The 20,811-nt window shown below is 34.0% G+C and overlaps 1 protein-coding gene, 1 non-coding gene and 1 pseudogene across 2 annotated transcripts in view; 1 reads left to right on the top strand and 2 right to left on the bottom strand.

The window, feature by feature from the left end:
- The window catches only part of LRP1B (LDL receptor related protein 1B), a 1,792,671-nt gene that overhangs the window by 1,390,257 nt on the left and 381,603 nt on the right, over nt 1–20,811 (bottom strand). The window lies entirely within an intron of this gene.
- LOC114494030 lies at nt 9,529–10,137 on the top strand (annotated as a pseudogene).
- LOC114495760 lies at nt 13,326–13,432 on the bottom strand. The gene has a single exon (XR_003684437.1). It is a non-coding gene; the product is annotated as a U6 spliceosomal RNA (small nuclear RNA).

Here is a 20,811-nt window from a genome sequence, read left to right as displayed (position 1 = left end):
GGATGTCCAAAGGGAAGGAACTATGTTCTATCTATCACAGTAATTGCGTGAAAGGGTCAGAAATAAGAGAAAAGGCACTTCCTTAGGTTTTTAAAACATTAGTCTAGCAGAGCAAAGAAACAAAAGAATGGACTATAAACACTGACAAAATATCTGACATCCTATCAATTAATTCAAGGAAAAGGAAATTCAACATTTGCCTACCTTCTTCAGAAGGAGGTTGGGAGTAAAAAAGAAAATGGTAACAACAGCCACCACCACTAAGAGTTAAAAATAACTAAACAGTAAACATTTCTATTGATATAATATGGAAAATTTAAAAACAAGTACTGAATGTATTTTTTGGTGTTCTAAAGAAATTAAAGCAAATTTGATGGAAGTTCAAAAGTGAATTTAATAAAAAATATAATTTTTTTGTTTTGTCAATTTTTTTTGTTTTTATGAGTAAGCATGTCAATCAGAAAGGAAGTTTGCTGAATATTACCTCAGACAGGCATTCTGATTATCTATAATATTAAATCAAGAGTATACAAGTGTAATTGTAAGAGGTGAGTAGTTTTAAAGTGCATATAAGAGCAAAACTTTTATCAGTAGACTAACCTCAGAGCAATCTCATTTCTTTCTTGCTCCGTTTCTTGGCACATTCTTTAATTTTAATTTCATTTTTGAAAATTCATGTTGCCTTAGTTTCTTTTCATGTCAAGAGCAAGACAGAAGTGAGACTTAGTAGGACACCCACATAGGTCAGTAAACATGTAATAGGGTTCCAACTCAGGAACTAGTTAATCATAAGATCTTAGGTCACTTTGCCCCAGTGGGTTCACTTCGCTTATTCATAAAAGGTTATGTAATGACTACATCAATGTTTTCATGCCTTTATCAATATATTTCTAAAGGTATAAAAGATCAGTAATTTTGGATAGGAAGAGAAGGGAAAGGACTAGACAACAAATAAATAAATAGAAAATAAATTGTTTTATATCTTCACATAAAAGTTGCATTAATTGCCACATTATATATGTGAATAAAAATAATGTTTCACATTGTCTGAATAAATAAAGAACTGCAATCTGTTTGTGCAATATATAATATACACTATATATTATATATTAATATTACACACACACACACACACACACACACACTGAACAGGTAAACTTTAGAAAATTGTTCTGGATGAAAGAGAACTGTTATAAGCAATGTTTCTACAAATTCCTTGTTCTGCTTTGTATTAGAGTTTTTTGGATTTTTTTTAGATCCTTGGTTTACATAAACACATGAATACAAGTGGCAATAGCACATTTTTAAAAACTGCTTTGTAAACTATGTCACTGCAGAGAGACGACCTGAAAAATAGGGAGAAAGTGTAAGGTGTAACATTTTCAGAACTACTGTTGTTGGCAATTTTAAGTAGTTTCTTACTGAACAGTCAGGATGCTTTTGTCATATAGTAGCCACAAAATGGTTCTTAGAAACAATTTTTGTACCTTTTATAGCTGTCTCCTTTTCCTGAATGTTTTAGCCAAAGATATTTTTTTTTCATTATATAGATAGCTAGTTTCATTCTTCCTTATTTTAACATTACCAGTTCTAATTACATGTAAATGGCAGGTACCGTATAACTTATAACATCTCTGATCTCTCCACCCAACTCTCAAGCTTCACTTTCATTGCTGTCTCTTCTTTGTTACAATTTGAGCTTCCAATTGTTGATTTAATTGTGATAGAATTGACAAAACACTTACTAAATGAGCCAGTTGTTATCATGAACTATAAATGAATTTGTTGATTCAGGGTTATAAATACATATGTTCCTGCCTTCTCTCTTATCGAAAGTAATACATTAATGTAGAGTTGGAAGGCTATTTCCAGTACATTTCTCTTGCTCAGTAATGCATGTTTGTGAATTTCCTGTTTTAATTATCACATTAAGATCATTGAAAGATAATTAAGTGAATGCTTTTTTGATAGATTCTCTCTAGTAAAGATATATTGGTTATTCAAGCATTCAGGGTGTGGACTAATTACCAATCCCAGAATTTTCCTTCTGATAGAACTATACCTATGTACACACATGTTTACACTATTTTTCCTTTAGTTAATGGCATGCTTAAAACAACAACAAAACACCTGCATATTTTATAAAACATATTATAATAATGAGAAATAAATTTGTTAAATCAAACTTCTTTCCTATCATCTTTCTAAGATAAAGAATGAGATTGGCCCTGGCTGGTGTAGCTCAGTGGATTGAGCACGGGCTGCAAACCAAAGTGTCGCAGGTTCGATTCCCAGTCAGGGTACATGCCTGGGTTGCAGGCCATGACCCCTAGCAACCACACATTAATGTTTCTTTCTCTCTCTCTCTCCCTCCCTCCCCCTTCCCTCTCTAAAAATAAATAAATAAAATCATTAAAAAATGAGATTAACCTCTGATTTCAAACATTTAGGTAGGGATTTGAAGCCCATTAACAGTTATTATTTGATTGTGCTCTTTGAAAATAACATTTTTTGTATTTAGCTCCATTGCCCTTCTTTTTTATTCCAAATGTATTTAATCATATATATGATATTTGGGTGCACCCAATATTTACCTGTTATATACTCTACAAGCAAAGAGAATGCCAAAACTAACTATAAATGAATCAACAAGGATTATGGTCCTTCTTAGTGTGTTTTTCACTAACAGTGTGTTAGTGTTCACTAAGTATGCTCTAACACTTATTAGTGTGTTCTTCATCATGTTTCTTTATTTATCAAAAAGTTTTTCTTCTGCTTTTATTGTAGATAAAGAATCTGTAAAATTTGAATGATTGGTCTTTGAAACATGCTAAGATAATGTTTTAATGTCATCACTGCTCTATTTTCTTTTTAAATAAGTTTCAAAGTATTCTTAGCTTTAGATAGACTGTTATTACTCAGCATTAATTTACTAGTAAGGCTGAGTTAGTGCTTTTGGTTCTTAACTCTAAGGAAGATTGTAAAAAGCCTCTGGAATAGACCAAATTCTGTCATTTTTTTAAAAGATACTAAATTTTCTGCACTTCTCAATATGTTGCATAATTTCACTAATTTTAGCTAATTTATTAAACTTATTGTTTTTAATTTGGATTAATGTATGCCACTTAAAATCAAAATATAGTTTCCATTTTAATTAATTTCATTTTCCATTTTAGTAACATTTAGATAATTCTGTAAAATATAGAATTTTTGTTTTTTTCTAAGGCCAGAGAACTTTATTCTTCAGAAAAAGTAACTAAGCACAACCGTATGTTTTTTAAAAAAAATTACCAGGAAACACTATGATAAAAAGACTGTACTGATTTAAGGTTACTAAGTTTTCTTGATGCAAACAAACTATAACCTGCTCTCCCAAAATGTGCATGGTCTTCTGATAAATCAACTACATTTTCCATCCAGACCAGCAAAATAACAGCCAAGCAAGACTTTCCATTCCTCTGTTCTATAGCTAGATAGAACAGAGGCCTTGGTATAGGCCTTGGCGGGCCAGAATATGTTATAAAAAGTAAAATAAATAAATAAATAAATAAATAATGAAAATTTGGTCTTTTATCTTGAGGTAATAGTCAAGTTTTCAGAGGATGCTCAGATACCTACATAGTTTTCCACAAACACTACATGGTTCCCTTGAAAAGGTGGTAGGTAGCCAGCCTAAGTCCTTCCATGCAATTATACATCTTTGGTGCCTGCTTAGAGTATGTTAGTTGAAGGAATTTATACTGAGCTGACTGCTTCTTTGTATGTATGTTTTAGTTTATTTTATTAGTAACCTTTACAATTTTCTATTTGGAGTAATGGGTGCTCATTTTAATTAGTAAGACAATAGAAAGATGTCTTAAGTAAAACTCCATGTGCATGTAAAAATATGTGGATATATACACAGGTATAAGAATATTGAAATGCTTTGATATTATTGCCTTTTTTAATCTTATGAAAGTAGTCCTCCAGATCAGTAGATGAGGATTTAATACTTTTAATAGCAGTGTGATTGCCATCAAGCAGATTAACATATTTATCCAGTTTTCTATTGATGGATATTTTGGTGGCTTGCATTTGCTTGCTAGGACAAACAGTACAAGAATACATGAACTTGGTATCTGTATTCTTGCCTACTTGTATTTGTATAAGGTTGGTCAGAGATTATATATATTTATAATTATAGATATCGCCAGAATGCAAATGGTTTATGGGCTTCAGCTCTTACCAGGAGTAACACTTTTCCCAATCTGGTTATAGGGAAAAATTCATTATTGTTTTATTCATAGTCCCCTGACAACTAATGAGATAATATATCTTTTAATAGGTTTATTGATAAATTTTAATGTGAACTCCTATTAATATAATTTTCTCCTTTTTCTATTGTTACTTGTGTCATTAAAAATCAATGGAACTTTAATAAACACAGTTGAAGGAGAGAAAATTATATTTTATTCACATGTTGCATATATGCAAATTTTCTTAACTCTTTGGGTTTATCAGAGTATATCTTTATAACTAAATAGATAATCTTCTTTAGGATCAGATATAAGAAGTGTCCAGACAGAAGTAAAGTGTGTATTCCTAAGCATCAGAGACCAAAGAGAAAAGGTAGATTAAACAGAGTTTGGGTTAACTATATATGTTTTTGTCTTTTATATGAAAGTTAGCCTAAACTTCATTTTAAATCTCTTTGTTTCACAGATTATTTAAATGGCTTACAGAAGATATATTGATAAAAACTGATATGATTCTTTAATTCTTCTGTAGGGGAAACTATTTTTTACTTATAATTGTATTTCATGCCCTAGTGTTCCTCCTCAAATTATCACCACCCCCAGGCCATTCCATAAAGTGTCCTAAATTATAAATGAGCACTAAAAGCAAAAAAGAAGTTACATATTTTCACACTATCTACTTAAAATTCACCAAAAATGTCAAGAGCAATCAGACCAAGTGACAGTAAGTTGATCTCAGTTTATATGCTTCCAGTTATGGTTGTTCCTCATGTTTCCCAGAAAGGAAAAAAGGAAGAAAAAGTCAAATGATTACTGGAAAGATGCAATATTGATAAGACTTTTAACAGATAAGGAAAAATAAATAAATCTGTACCATCATGACTTGATTATATTTTGGAAACAGACCTAAATGTGTTTCATGAGAAAAGATGTTGTATAAAATTTAATAGCTTATTATCTTTAATTTTTTTCTTAAGTAATCAACCCATAGACACAAACTAACACAGAAACCTACATAGCACTATTCATGTGCCATAAAATTTGTGATGAAGTCACCACACATTATTTGGAAACATAATGTATTTTATTATATTACCTTTGGAGGCTTTGATTTGATATAACTCTTAGGAATTATACCATAAAGTTCAGGGTAAAAATGGGCAAGCCAAAAATTATGAATTCAGTTTTTAAGAATGAAAGAACTTAGATAACCAAAGGTCAGAATAAATAAAATAATATTTTCATAATGCACTATTCTTTCAACATTTACCTAGTGATTTCTCTTTTGGTGCTAAACAGCACCAAAACCAATAATCATAATATAATATCTAAAACTAATAGAGAGACACTCTAAACCAAGTGAATTTAAATTAAACTCACACCCTAACCTCTGAGACAGAAAATCTCAGGCTGATATTCTTTGTTCTAGTAGCTATGAAAAGGATCAACTAAGTATTTTTTTAATACAATACCTCATTCAATGTATTAATCTGGAAGAAATGAGAATACTGGAAGATATTTAATATTTAAATATAAAGGTAATATAATAAGAAAACTAAAAAAAGAAAGAAATGACAATAACATAGGATAGAAAGAATGAGGCTCAGTGAGTGAAAAGAAGAAAATTTCTGGTTGGGAAATAGTCATTATTCAGGGTACTAAATGTTGCCAATATATTGGACCTTTTCTTGTAACCATTTTTTTTTTCCTCTTTTCAGTGAAGAGAGACTGTTTCTCCAAAATTACCCAGAAAGTTAGGAACATGAAAAGAATGGCAGGGCAAATAAGATGTTAATGATGTGGCATGGGCTGAGTGAAAAGGAGCATTACAATTGAACTCTCCCTTTCCTAAGGAATTAAAAGCTGATGGAGGAGAAAGTTGAGGAGATTTTGACTTCTGATATAGTGCCAGGATTATAGTGTATGGGATAAAGTGGGGCATACTGCCTCTCTACTTTGTTTAAGGGGTGGGTATGAGTGAGTCAGAACCAAAAGTATAAAAATGTATAGATAAAAAAAATAATAGCAAATAAGCCTAAGAAATAAGGAGAAATTTAAGGTAGATGTCTATTTTGAATAAAGTTATCATATTTGAGCTGTAAATACAGTTCTGTTAATGCCATCTGGTGATACCAGAATTAAAACACCAGTTGATTTAATTGAAAAAAGATGTATTTTAATGATATATATGTTTGAATAAGATATCTTACTAACATGTCACTAACAGGCTCTTAGCAGTAATACCACTCTTGGTAAAGAAGTGTTTAAATTTCAGCAGAGGCAAAATGTTTTAGGTAGTTTAAGGAATCATAGCATTGAAAAAATTTGTATATTTATAACCCAGGTCACTTGGTCCAAACAAAATATTCTTTCTGGATTTTTGTTTGATTCATTTCCTTAAACTTATTAACTGACAGCAGGATGAGAAGATGGAGACTAAAAGTAATGAAAACAAGGCTCCAAATTAGTTTGGCTATTTTGTCTTCCATTCACCAGAATAGTTATATCCTGAATTTATTTTTTAAAAATCTGTTTTTTAAACCATGTATTTGTAACTTTCACATTCAGAAGTGTGCTTCCTCTAAATTAAAATCAAGTTATATTAATATTAAAATACTAATTTTAAACAAATTATATTTCTAGGCAATATAGGTTGACAATGCACAGCTATAGAAACAGTTCCCCACTTCCACTTCCAATATTTTAATATAGACCTTATTCATCAGTTATGTAAAATTAAATTTAGTTTAATAACAATATAATGAAGAAAATTTGATACACATATCACAAATTCACTCCTAAGTTAAATACATGAGAGTGGGAATTATTGAACTTCCTGATTTCCCTTTTACTGGCTGAGTGCAGGTAAGTGAGAGTTGGTTACCACTGCTGGTAAAAAGAAACTCAGATTTCATGACATGCCACTGAATTTAACATTTAATACAACCTATAAATGAGCCTTTTCAGAACAAACAGCTTAAGTTCCTTTCATACTTTGGAAATGCATTGATAAATTAATAATGGAGTTATAAGATTAATATTTGGAGTTATGAAAGTAGCTATCTGAAGACTGAACATAAAAGAGTCAAAAGCTTCTGCACATAGAAAGAAGGATGAGAGAATGATGTCTAGAAGACTTTTCACTTCCTATTATACAATAGTGTTGCTTTTCTTATCATGTATTTAGATTACTTTTATAATCATTTTAAATAATGGTACTGCACATTTATGACAAATATTGGTACTCATAAAATTTTATAAAAGCTATACCAAACACAGGTTTTGCATATCTCTGGGGTATGGATCTAAGTGAATTTTGTTTCCTTTTGGCTTTTGCCTATTTTTATTTTTCCAAGTAACTTTCTTTAATGTGTAATGTTTTTATAAATAAAGTAATAAATTGACTCAAATATTTTTTAAAAACATTAAACTTAATTTCTGCACATTTTGGGAGAGATATTGTGAATTTCCACATTATTTCATCAATAAGTGGCCAAATAATAATTGATTCATTGTGAAATGCTGACTGATTAAAAGTTATGGGAGATTAGAATAGTAGATATATCAGAAGCATCTTTCATCAAGAGGAAAATATTCATTAAAATTATTAGGATGTGGTGATTAATTAAACTTACAACAGGTAACAATAATGAAAAATTTTGATTTTATGAACCATAAGAAAGATTTTTGCAATTTGGTAAAGAGGTTTTTTAAATAAATCTTTTGAGTATGACAAGAATCCAAATAGTCTTTTTGGTTGGGATGATATAGAAAATAATTTAGAATGGATTTTCTCTTTGAAATACTTATTTTACTTCTAGAAATTTAGAAGTTAATAATTTACTGGCAAACAATTTAAAGCTGGAGGAAACCAGGCTTTGGCATCAGTCTGCTAGGTTTTGAACTCAAGCTACCACATTTTCTAGGTATTTCTTAATTTGAAAAAAAAAATCCACTCATTTTTTTTTTAATCTGTAATGTGCTTCCTCATCTATAATAAGAAGGTAATAGTCTTTGCTGTTGGGAACTTCCCTGGAGCTGTAACCCCCCATGACTAAGGCTGAGTGAGAGGCTTTAGGACCAGAAGCCACTAAGGAAACAAAGCTTATCTCCCTGGCAGGAGCACTTCTTCTGCTCCTCTTTTCATAACTGGCCCCCAATGCTTGATCAGTTAGCCAATGATGGGTAAGATTCCCCAAGGGAGGAATGATCTAAGACAGACATGATCACGTGGAGGCCCCCAAGAAAGGACTTGGGGGGCTACAGAAAAAGGGGGTGATGGACCTTCGCCCCTCGGCTTTGACAAAGTCTGAATTCTCATTCTACCTGCCAGAAGTCTTCCAATCTCTTGGCTGTCTAGCTCCCTCTGCCCAACTTAATCCTGAAACAATGACAGAAGGTGGTGCAGCCCTGTGCTGGAAAGGGTGGGTTTCCCAGGTGATCAGACCTGAGAAAGAATATGTAAAATCCTGTGAAACCTGCTTTGCTAAGAATGCTCTTAATTAAATGATAAAGGTCCAGGCAGGAAATGAGTTTGCTTCCCAGAGTTTTGTAGCCAGCTAGCTAACAGACCCTGACTCAGAATAGGCCCTCAAGAGTTCTTTGTATGTTATCTATTGTTTGATCTTTACTGCCTGACAATGATTAATGAACTTTACCTGTATTCCTGGGCAAATTAAAAGCTAATAAAAACCCTTGTGAAGGAAGGATTGGGGCACTCTCCTCTTGAGAGAGTGGCCAGGCCGCTCCAAGGCACCCTCCCCTTGAGAGGGTAGCCATGCCATCCCTTTTCCTCCACACAGGACTCAGTAGTCTGTGTGAATGTCTCAAATCACATCCATGATGCCACAGACACTGCCTGGTGTCTGCATCATTTGCAAATTAAACAATCATATAAACTAAGGAATATGTATGTAAAATGCCTAACACATAATAGACATTCAATAAAAGCAAGTTATGATTATTCTTTTGTAAATGGGCTAAGATTTATCATTTATTACAAAAAGTAAATTTATAAAAAAGTTAAAAAATTTAAATTGTTTTTTAAAAGTGTGACTTATGTAAGATAAGAGGTTATATAGCCATTAAAATCATGTCATAGATTATTTAAATGGCATGAAAATATATTTATTTGTTACTTAATAAAAATTATACAAAATATGTTGTATGATCTCATTACTACTTTTTAAAAATATATACAAATGTATACATACAATATGAACTAAATATATTTTGATTATCTCTGAGTAAAAGTAAATTTAAAACTTATTTTCTCTATCTTGCTTTTCCAAATTGTAATTTAAACACATACTACTTCTGTATTAAGAACACATATGCCTCTGTTGTCTTCCTCTGTCTGCACTGAGGTAGCCACCTTGCTCTTGCCACTGGCTGGTGTTAGAGGACCCTCCCTGCTTTAGGTTCACCAACAGCATAATCAAGACAAGTTAGCCAAATTTCAGGTTCAGCTCTGGAGAGGGGGCAAGGGTACCACTGGCAAAAAGAAGAAGGTGGTATGTAGAATAGATAACAACTGATTGCAAAAAAAGTCAGAGTTCTTCAAAAAATTTGCCGTAAATAATATAGCTGGTATTGAAGAAGGAAACATGATTATAGATGATGGGACCATTGTTCATTTCAATAATTCTGAAGTCCAAGCTTCCCTTTCTGCTAATACCTTTGTAATTATCAGTGCTGCAGAAGCTAAATCAATCACAGTAATGCCTCCTGAAATACTAAGTCACCTTGGCACTAATAGCTTAACAAGCCCTAGGAAGTTTGATAAACAGTTCCCAAGGCAATGGATAGCAAAGCACCAACACCAGAAGACACTGACGATGACGAGAATGTTTCAGATCTCCTAGAAAATTTTTATGAGACATCAAACAATGAAGCTAACTGAAATCTTTTCTGGTTTTGGGGAGCTGGCATGGGTAGGTTTAGCTATGTCTTCTAAAGTATTGCAGACATAGAGAACATAAACTGTGACTATTATAGTTATATAAGTATTTTGTATATTAATAATGTTTTTTAGCATTTTTCAGTCATTTGTTTCTGCATTTTGCACTTCCTCCCAACTTTTCTTTTGGTCAAAATACAAAATATTGGTGCAGTTTGAGAGTGTTTTGATTTTGATTCTTTGTTTTGATTTTGGTGTGTATATTTGTGTGGGCGTGTGTGTATATAGTGGAGAGCAAATTGGAAAACAGTTCTATTTATCTTCCTCTTTCCTCCAGTAGAAATAAAATAAATCTTGACATTAAAAATACATAATAAATACTATTTTTAGTAAGAAATAAGGAAATTTTTAGTAAGAAATAAGGAATCTAAAATATCAAGTTTCCTGCACTATTTATTTTAGGGAACGTGGTCATTGGTTAATTTGAAAATGCTGTTCATTATTTATCAAGTTACAGTAATTTGGGGATAATATGTGAGTTCAAACATTGTAATCCATTTCAAACATCATTAGAAGAACATGCTTGGAAATTATTCTCAATCATATCAGTTCTGAGTATATTAACAAATACATGTTATGAAAGAAAAATCTGTAACTATTCACACAATATTGGAATTAAAAGCAATAAAATAGTGTGGCTTATGAAAAATAAATTCATCCAGTCAAATTCAATAAATTTGTCCCCTAATGTAAAAACAGAATTACTGGATTACAAGAACACATTTAAACAAAGCATATCATGGAATAACTTATGAAGTTTGCTCACAGAATTGATTCAAAGTTGAAGTAGAGGCAATTCTCTGCCTGAAAAATTAAAGACAGAAAACATATAATATATGAGAATATTTTAAAGCATGAGGAGCTATTTGGTGGAAGTAGCATGTATTATAAATTCTCTGATTTTATATCTGTATTTGTGACCTAAAATTGAGTGATAAGTTTTACATTTATAAAAAGCAAACTTTATGTTCATTTGAAAAACAACTTTACAACTTAACACAGAGGAAAAAAGTTACACCTGCAAAGCTACTAATACAGAAAACTATTTTGGAGATTAAACTATTGTCTGAGGCATCATTGGCAAATATGTTTTCTCATACAGTTGATTCTCTTTTCATTTTAATGCTGTTTTCTTTAGCCATGCGGAAGCTTTTTATTTTGATGAGATCCCATTTGTTTATTCTTTCCTTTATGTCCCTTGCTCTAGGGGACATATCGGTGAAAATATTGCTGTGTGGAGTATCTGAGATTTTCCTGCCTATGTTTTCCTCTAGGAATTTTATGACCATAATAAACAAATCAACAAATAACAAGTGTTGGAGAGGATGTGAAAAAAAGGTAATCCTAGAACACTGTTGGTGGGAATGCAGACTGGTGCAGCCACTGTGGAAAACAGTATGGAATTTCCTCAGAAAACTAAAACTAAAAAGAAAAAAAACAAAAAAAAAACTAAAACTAAAAAGAAACTGTCTTTTGACCTGGCAATTCCACTGCTGGGATTATATCCTAAGAACCCTGAAACACCAATCCATAAGAACCTATGCACACCAATGTTCATTGCAGCACAATTTACAATAGCCAAGTGCTGGAAGCAGCCTAAGTGCCCATCAGTAAATGAGTGGATCAAAAATCTGTGGTACATTTACATGATGGAATACAATGCAGCAGAAAGAAAGGATCCCCTACCCTTTACAACAGTGTGGGTGGAACTATAGAACATTATGCTAAGTGAAATAAGTCAGGCAGTGAAAGACAAACACCATATGATCTCACCTATAAGTGGAACCTAATCAACAAAACAAACAGGCAAGCAAAATATAGCCAGAGGCATTGAAATTAAGAACAATCTGACAGTGACTAGAGGAGAGGTGGGTGGGGATAAAGGGGAGAAGGGTGAAGGGTTTTCAGAAACAGCTATAAAGGACACCTGGACAAAACCAAGGTGGTTTGGAATCAGGGGAAGGAGGTGGGGATAGCTGGGGTGGGGGAGGGAGTTGTGGAGGGGAAAATGCAGACAACTGTACTTGAACAAAAATAAAAAGAAAAGAAAAAAAAGAAAATTAAATGTGCCAAAATGTATTGTTTTTAAGAGAAAACAGGGGAAATAAGTCAAGAGGAAAACATTTTAACTATTGTTTAGATAAAGTTAATATCTGGCAGTAGGTTAATATTGTAAGAACCACACCTGTGTTGACCCATCAATCCTCAGTTCAGCTCTAGGAGGTGCATTTTATTCTTTCAATTTTATAGATAAGGATCCTGAGGAACAGAGAGGTTAAAGAATTGGCCCAAGGTAACACAGTAAGAGGCAGAGATAAAATGTGGTCTACCTAAAATGCTTTCCTTTCATTGAATTTCTGGAATCCTTTGCACTATGCTTCAGTTGTTGCATACAGGTATGTAGTAAGTCTCACTAGCTAACCTGGCCACTACAACTAAGGAGCCGTATTGATGGAGACAACGTGGTTTAAAGAGGCTGACATTAAATTTGGATTCTAGTCCTGGTAATTCCACCTACAAGATGTGAGCTCTTCATCAAGCCACTTAATTAAAATCTAGTGTGAGCTTCCATGTCCCTAAAATAAAGAGAATAATATATTCTGCACTGTTCTTCCCAGGTCTAAAATATAGTTATCATCTCAAAGCCATTAATTTGTATTTCTTTAAGGTAACTCTTAAAATGTTTTATATGAGTCCTGGAGAAGGGTTGTAAAAGAAAAGAGTCTGAATTGAATTTGACAAGGCACCATGATTGGGTAGGACAGGAGAATTGCTGTCCCTGGAGACCTTCAATCTTGTTCGAAAACTACCAAGTCATCATAGTTGGAGAAGCCTAACGGGGAGGAGCATAGGCTTTTTCTTTTTCTTTTATGTAAGGCTTTTTCTTTTCCTTTTTTTTTTAGTAATTGGTATCATATTTTTAATATATATTTTTAAGATTTTATTCATTTTTAGAAGGGAAGGGAGGGAGAAAGCAAGGAAAGGAAACATCAATGTGTGGTTGTCTTTCATGTGTCCCTTACTAGGGACCTGGCTTGCAAACCAGGCATGTGCCCTAACTGGGAATTGAACCAACGATGCTTTGCTTCAAAGGCCAGCACTCAATCCAATGAGCCACAGCAGCCAGTGCAAAAAATATGGAACACTTCACAGATTTGCGTGTCACCCTTGCAAAGGGACCATGCCAATCTTCTCTGTATCATTCCAATTTTAGTATATGTGCTGCTGAAGCAAGCACTGTAAGACTTTCTTTATTTTGAAACTTTTACTAGATGATCCCCCCACTCAGAAGACACTATAAAAACTACTTTTAGTACTATAATGGGAGAAAGAAAAGCCCATATTCTAGAGAATAGAAGTTTATGAAGTTGGAATAGCTGGGGTGAAATCTAAGGAGGAGAAACTTGCAAAGAAGAGTATAGAGAGAAAGGAAGGAAGCTCTTGTGAAATAAAGGTCACCTCAGTTGTCCAGTAAGTCTCTAGAGAGTTGAAAATCCTCAATCACTCTTCAAAAGGGCTGGAACATAAAGCAGTAGCTGGGGCAACTGCCAAGGCCTCCTTTTTTTTTTGTTCTGAGGAGTGCCCATCTCTGAGGCTTGATCTTACCCTCCAGCTGTGAGCCTGACTTGAATTGGGATCCTCTACAAGCTCCTAATAAAGGATGATAGTGCCTAGGGAATGAGTACTTTCTGCTACATTACTTTTTTTTTTTTTTAGCAAGTAGACATCTAGTGCTCGGAGAAATCCTGTTACGCTAATTGTTCCTATTGCCCTAAAGTTAAGGAGAAAGGTAGACTGAATCACCATGGGGATAAATCAGAAAGGTCCAAACTTACTCCTAACATTTGACTTTTGCATCTAGAAGTTAATTTAATAGTAATAACATAACATCAGTCAGAAGCAAACTGAACACTTGACCTCCTACCAACATCACTATTAAAAGGCCAAGTGTGGTTATCATTTTAAATTTACCTTTGAAATATTATAGATACACCATTCATTTTATTCTGGGAGGACTTCACTTTATTCTGGGAGGACTCCTGATCCACACGCTGTTGCAAAGCATCATCCTTGATTGACTCTATCTGCTTTCACATGCAATGCTTGAGTTAACAAATGCTTTCCTTACATTTATTCATTTAAAGAATCAGTTCTCTTCCTGTTTCCCTTCTGTCTGAATTTGCGGGTAGGGTAGTGGTGCCAGGAGTGTTGTGTCTGCCAACAGGTGGCCAGACATTCGATCAGTCTCTCTCGATCAGCCAGTCCCCATCTGCTAGCTGGAATCACCATGTGTTCATTTTGCTTATTACAGCAGCTGAGCCTCAGACTGAGTTCTTTGTGGGCTTCAGACAGATGCTTAACAAGGTGAGCCAAAGGGAGTCTGGCCATTAGGAGCTGTGTTAAAATGGCCTCAGCTGGAATCTGTTTTTCTTATGTTTTTCTAATGTTTGCCTACAGCTTCCCTTGATAGCTTTGCCATAGGACTTCATTGCGACATCAGTCAAGCGTGGGGATGACAGTTGATACTTAAAAAAAAAAAAAACTTCACGCGCCATGCTATTTTTTAGGCTTTCACATCTTATTTTGAGTTTAAAAGTGTTTTGTGATTATCAACATCCAACCTTAAGCATTATTGGTTTCGAGTCTTAGTAAGGACTTGAAAGATAATTGCATCATGAACACTGCATGAAGAGACCTGGAATCAGAAACCATACATCACAGGGTTAAGTGGTACAATAGTGGTGGTGCAGCCTCAAGATGCATTCCCCATTGGTTTATCAATAATAATTCCAAGGGGATCAGATGGACAGTGAAGCTCACCAGAAGGTAATTCACATTTTCTTCAGGGCCTGGTATAGACTGACCTATGCCGACAAATACAATCATTATCTAAATTGCTCTAACAATTTATCTTAGGTTCAGGCAATTTCTGAAATAGATTTACATTTTCCAAATGTTCTTTAAGCACATTTTATTCTCTTCATTTTCCATTCCTATGTTGTTCATGCTTGAGTGATACTGTAGGTAGAGTACAAATGGCAGGGAGGAGCCCATTTTTATAAAAACTAATCATTACAAATTATTTACATGCGATCCAATTGAGCATGGGTCTGATAATTAGCAAAGAACAGAGTTGGTCTAAATCATGTTCTTTCACAGAATAAGCAGAAAGGCCTGGGTGACAGTATGCAATACACGAAAACATTTTTATTTAATTGAGTTTCAAGTCTGTGGGGTCTCCCCAGCAGACACAAAGGCAGAAGTGTCTCAGAAAACCGTGGGCAGGCATTTGAAAAACACATGAAGAGCAACTTCCAGCTGAGCCAATTTTTGTCAAACATCATGTGGTGTGGCCAGTTTCGGCTTTCCTAGTAGAATCTGAAGCCAAAGGAACCCAGCCTGAATCTCAGCCACCTTGCTGTGCAAAGATGTGGAACAGGGAGACTAGTGTCCAGATGGAAGAGTCTTTTAATTGGCGGAGTGTGAATCAAGGTCTGGGCACAGGATGCAGACACATACTTGCTGGAATCATCATTACTGATGCGAAAAATGGACGAGGAGCATTGAGGAGCTGCTGAGGGAAGAAGCTAAGCTGTCCACAGCCTTGAATCATATCTAAACATGAGGGAGTAAAAGAAAAATGAGCATTCCTTGTGAAAGTACTTGAAACTGCTGCTTTAACTCATTTAATGTTATAATATGTGCTTTCTTGTCCATGTTTTAAGGCTATTCCTCTTTTCATTTCTTTTCCAAAACAAATATTTCCAGTATTATTTTGTGCCTCTATTCCCAACTGTCCATTATGTTAATTCAAAATCAGTTATTTATTCACAATGTTTTTTAGGGAGAAGGGTTTTTGCCTTTGTTCACCCATTCAATGTAACATTCCTCAAGGTAATCTCATCCAGCACTGAAATGTAAATGACTTTCTCATATTACCAAATTTCAGACCCAACTATTCCTCTTACCACAGAAAATTATCTTTTCTCTTATATCTATTCCTATTCCATACATTAATAGAGGTTATCTGCTACAGTGTTGGGGAATTACTGCCAAAGTTAGGATTTTTAAAAACTGAAACTGTTTTAGAATGTAGAAAACACCCAGAATCTTAAAATAGAACTGCATTTATGAAAATGATTCTTTCTTTTTCTGTTTTTCATATGAGAGAGGCATGGCCTCTAGTTCATTTAAAATGATGACAAGTCCATTACATGATGCTGAAATTAAGGTGGACAAGTTTTCATTTGAGTCATCAAAAGCCTGGTTCTACAAACCTTTTTGTGGAGGCTGTAGTATTTTTGGATAAATGCTGTTTAAGCATCATCAACTGAGGTTTTATATTTAGTTCAAGTAGCTTAACACTAAAACTAATTTCTGCTTGCAAAGTCAATCCACAGAAATTTCAATGAGAAAATCACACACAATGCTTTCACAAGAGAGTGAGCATGTTGGCAGAATTTAAAAGGGGGCCAGGGAAGGATAGCGACAATAGAGTTTTCCTTAAAAATTTTAAAATATAGTGGTTATTATTATGGGGCAGGCAATATTACAGCCCTTGTAATAGAGATATATACAGTCAACTTAACACACCATTTACATTAGAGGTTTAGAAAATTCAATCATAATGTAATTGACTATTAAAGTAACTAAAGAAGAAAAAATCTACACCACTCATAAAGTGGACTGAGAAACAATAGAAATAGAAGGAAAAAATCAAAGTGACAAATTGCAGCATCATTAACCCATATTCTATTTTTTTAAAGCAAGCACCTCTGCTGTTGGCCTTAGCATATTTTATATCCTAATGCCAATAGCAAGGCCATACTTCAGGGCCTTCAGGGTGGGAAGATGGATGGTAAGAGTTGTAGCCAAGGACTCAAAATATGCTTGCACCAGGCTACAATTACCTGAAGCTACTAAATGTTCTATTATTTTAGTTCCACTTATTCTGATTCTAGAGCAACAACCAATTATATTTTGACTTTTCTTTTATGGCAAGAAAATTGTTTGTGTATGAGAATAAAAGGTTTCAGTTCCCTGAATTACATTTGTGTTTGTGAGTTAATGTTTGATTTATGACAGTCTTCTTATAATCGTTTGTCCTCCGAGAATGCACTGGTTCTATAGACTTTCTTCGCATGAGATTAACACTCTCCTCCATTGTATAGCCTTAGTTCTTAGATCAGAGCCTTAGTTTCTCTCATCTGGATTACAGGAATAGGCTTCTAGCTCTTGCCTTTGGTCTTGCTCTTCCATCCATCACTTGCAGTGTTTTCAGAATGACCTTCTTCAAATGCAAATCTTGTCATTTTATCCACTTGCTTAGATTCCTTTAATGTCTCCCCACTGCCTACAGAATAAAGTTTAAATTGCTTAGCTGGGCTCAAGGCTCTTTGTGATCCATCTATAGTTTACCTTTTAAGTTATACCTCCTGAAATAACTCCCACACCATCATCACAATTTTCTGTGGAGCTTCCAAATATGTTATGCTTTTTCACAACTCCATGTTTTTGAGCATGCACTTCCTACTGCTAAAAATGGCCTTCCTCTTCTTTCTGCTTGCCTAAAAACAAGTCAATGTTTTGGTTTTGGCATGATTTAAGGCTGCTCTGAATATTCTATCAGATCACTCTTTTCTCCATATCTATGTTGTACGTGAATCATAATAGAACTATAATGCTTTATTGCATTTATATGGTATATATCTGCCTTAATCCATTTTATTATGACCCCACTGAATTTAGTGACTACATCTTGCTCACCTTTGTCACAGTACTTATAATATTTTGCCTATATTAGGCACCCAATATCTGTTGAATGACTTAATCAAGGAGGTGGCAATTTGATGCTGGCATTATAAATAAATAAATAACCCTTATTAAGTGCTTATTGTAAGCCAAAGGCAGCATTGAATCCATTTTAATTAATTGATAATTGACCTGTAGTCTATCTGGGATGAGAATAAAGAAAATAAATATAGTAAATAAAAATTATAATATAATCTACTTTAGAAATGTAGTAAACTAAAATAACACTAATGATAATAGCAATACATTTAGTTAAATGAAAATATTTAAGCTACATAAATTGTACAGACCCATGATTCTATATTTAGCAATTATATTTATCTTGACATCAGAATCTTTTTCCATTTTTTTTCCAGTTTTTAAAACAGTCTACTCAAAACTGAGGAAGAAAAAGATATTTGAGAAAACAGTAAAAGGTAAGTGCTATTGTAAATATGCTCTATACTGGCCAATATTTTTAATGAGATCATGGTTTCATTTTATTTTTAAAATGACATTTACTTTTGTTTTGCCTCCTGGGCATTTATATTTGTGGTAAGTTTCAGTTCTTCTGTTTTTACAAATATTTCTTTAGGGCCCCTCTGCCTATCTCCTTGGTATTTTGAAATGCTCTTGAGAACTGTTTGGATGACAACCAGTGCTGCAAACTGCTGGTGAATGGGCCTTAGAATTGCACAAATAGCAAACCAAAGTACTTTATAATAACAAAGACAGAGACTGGGGAGTCCTTATGAATAGTTTACTAAGCACCTGCATATCCAGTTCCTCAACTGAAGCCATCTGCAAAGAGGAGATGCTAACTTTTGTTCAGAATTGATGTTTGTAGAGAAACTGTGTCTGTCTGTTTTTATATTAACTTAAATTCCCATAATTAAAATATGTGCTCCCCCAGTACCCATTTGAATGTTGAAATCTCATCACATAACTAATTCCACTCCAGCCATATTCCTTATAGGTAGAAAGGGTTTGACCTTGGAGAAGCATTAAAAATTATTTTCTATGCTGGGAGTTATTTTTTTATTTGTTTGTTTAAGAAATGAAAATTAACCATATGAAAGACAAAGCCCAGCACAGACATAGATGTTTTGCAATTTATTGTTCTGGGAAAAGGATGTAACAGTGAAGTTCAGATGACATAAGAAGGGAATGGGTAAATATTCAGAAGTCAGAATTGAGAGACCAGTGAGGGAAGACATTCAAGGGTGACTTGCCTAATTCTTCAAGCTCATAAAGGAAGTCACAGGAAGAAATTAAGTGGTTTGTGACTAGGATTCACACAATATTTTCCTCAGTTAGAAGATGAAGCTCTAAGCAAGTTAAAACAAGGATTCAAATAGGGATGGAACCAAAAGAGTTTTGTTGTTGTTTTAAAATAAATAGACTGTTTCACAGCTTGAGTAATGCCATTTAGAGAAAACATTTAGTGAGTGCACTCTTACTCAGTGGAAGATAAAAACAAAGTATGAGCATTTATTATTAATCCTATTAGAATTTCATAGAGTAGGATATTCAATGAGGTAAATTTTTTCTTTTTCATTCTGCAGAAATTAACTTATTGAAGGGTTGAACAAATATGAATGTGGTATCTAGAAACCTTAATCTCCCATTTCAAAATTATGGAAACCTAGCAGAAGCAGACTCAGTTGCTGTGAAGGCCAATGTGACACTAAAAGCAAGAGCTGGTTGAAAAGAAAGAATGCCATCTTCCAGCTAGGAATAAGGTCTGCAGGGTATTTTTTTAATCAAATTATGTGAGGGTAGAAAAAGATGGGAGCTATGTATGGGCTCCCACCCCAAATATGACATTGTGGGTGAACAGGGTATCTGGGTTTTTGATGCTGGAGATATTGAGACCTTTCCTCACTCAGCCTCTCTAGAGGCAGGCTCTTTCAAGAAAACAAGCTAAGTAAGTTATATTAAAGAGAAGAACATTGAAAACTCAGACTTGATTGGTGTACATTGCCCAAACTGAGTATACAACTACCTCTCTTTCTCTATAGTGAGTCTAGATAGGGTTGTAATATGTATTAATGACAATGGCAGTGAGTGGAGTTCAAGTATGGTCTTACGAGTTGAATTTTGTTTGTCCAAAAGATATGTAGAAGAATCTGTGAATGTGCCTCATTAAAAATAGAATTTTTACAAATGCAATCAAGTTAAGTTGAGGTTATTATGGTGATCCCTAATTCATCATACTGGTTCCCTTATAAGAAGAGGAAAATTTGGACAGAGACAGACAGAAATAAGGACATCAAAGCAAAGACAGACACAGGGGGATGATGGCCACATGAACATGGAAGCAGAGACTTGGAGTTATGCTGCCACAAACCAAGCAATGTCTGAGTTTACCAGAAGTTGGAAGAGGCAAGGAAGAATCCTGTCCTATAGGCTTTGGAGGAATGAGGCCCTGCCAACTCCTTGATTTCTAACTGTAGCCTCCAGAACTGTGAGACAATAAATATATGTGTTTTTAAGCCACTCATCTGTGGTGCTTTGTTATGGCAGCCCTAGGAATCTAATACAGATGCCAACATCATTACAGGGTCAATAGCAACTCACTACAGTGAGCAGTAGTTGAGATTAATAGAGGAGCCTCTCTGAACTTTGAATTTTCTAGGAATCATTTGTATCACCTTTCTTCAGAGGGTTGATAGCAGTCAAGGTATCTTACTTCTTCAAAGGAGAATCATATGTATTCCAGTGATACCAGGGGATGTCTTGTAATTATCATGGGAAGGATGACCTCAAGGATCAGAGATGACATTCTTTTAATAAATATTTATGAGATACAGAATAGTAGAAGCA

Source organism: Phyllostomus discolor, chromosome 4 (genome assembly GCF_004126475.2).
Source record: "Phyllostomus discolor isolate MPI-MPIP mPhyDis1 chromosome 4, mPhyDis1.pri.v3, whole genome shotgun sequence".
Lineage (NCBI taxonomy): Eukaryota > Metazoa > Chordata > Mammalia > Chiroptera > Phyllostomidae > Phyllostomus > Phyllostomus discolor.
The sequence above is the reverse complement of the archived record's forward strand: the minus strand, read 5'-3'. Positions and strand labels throughout refer to the sequence as shown.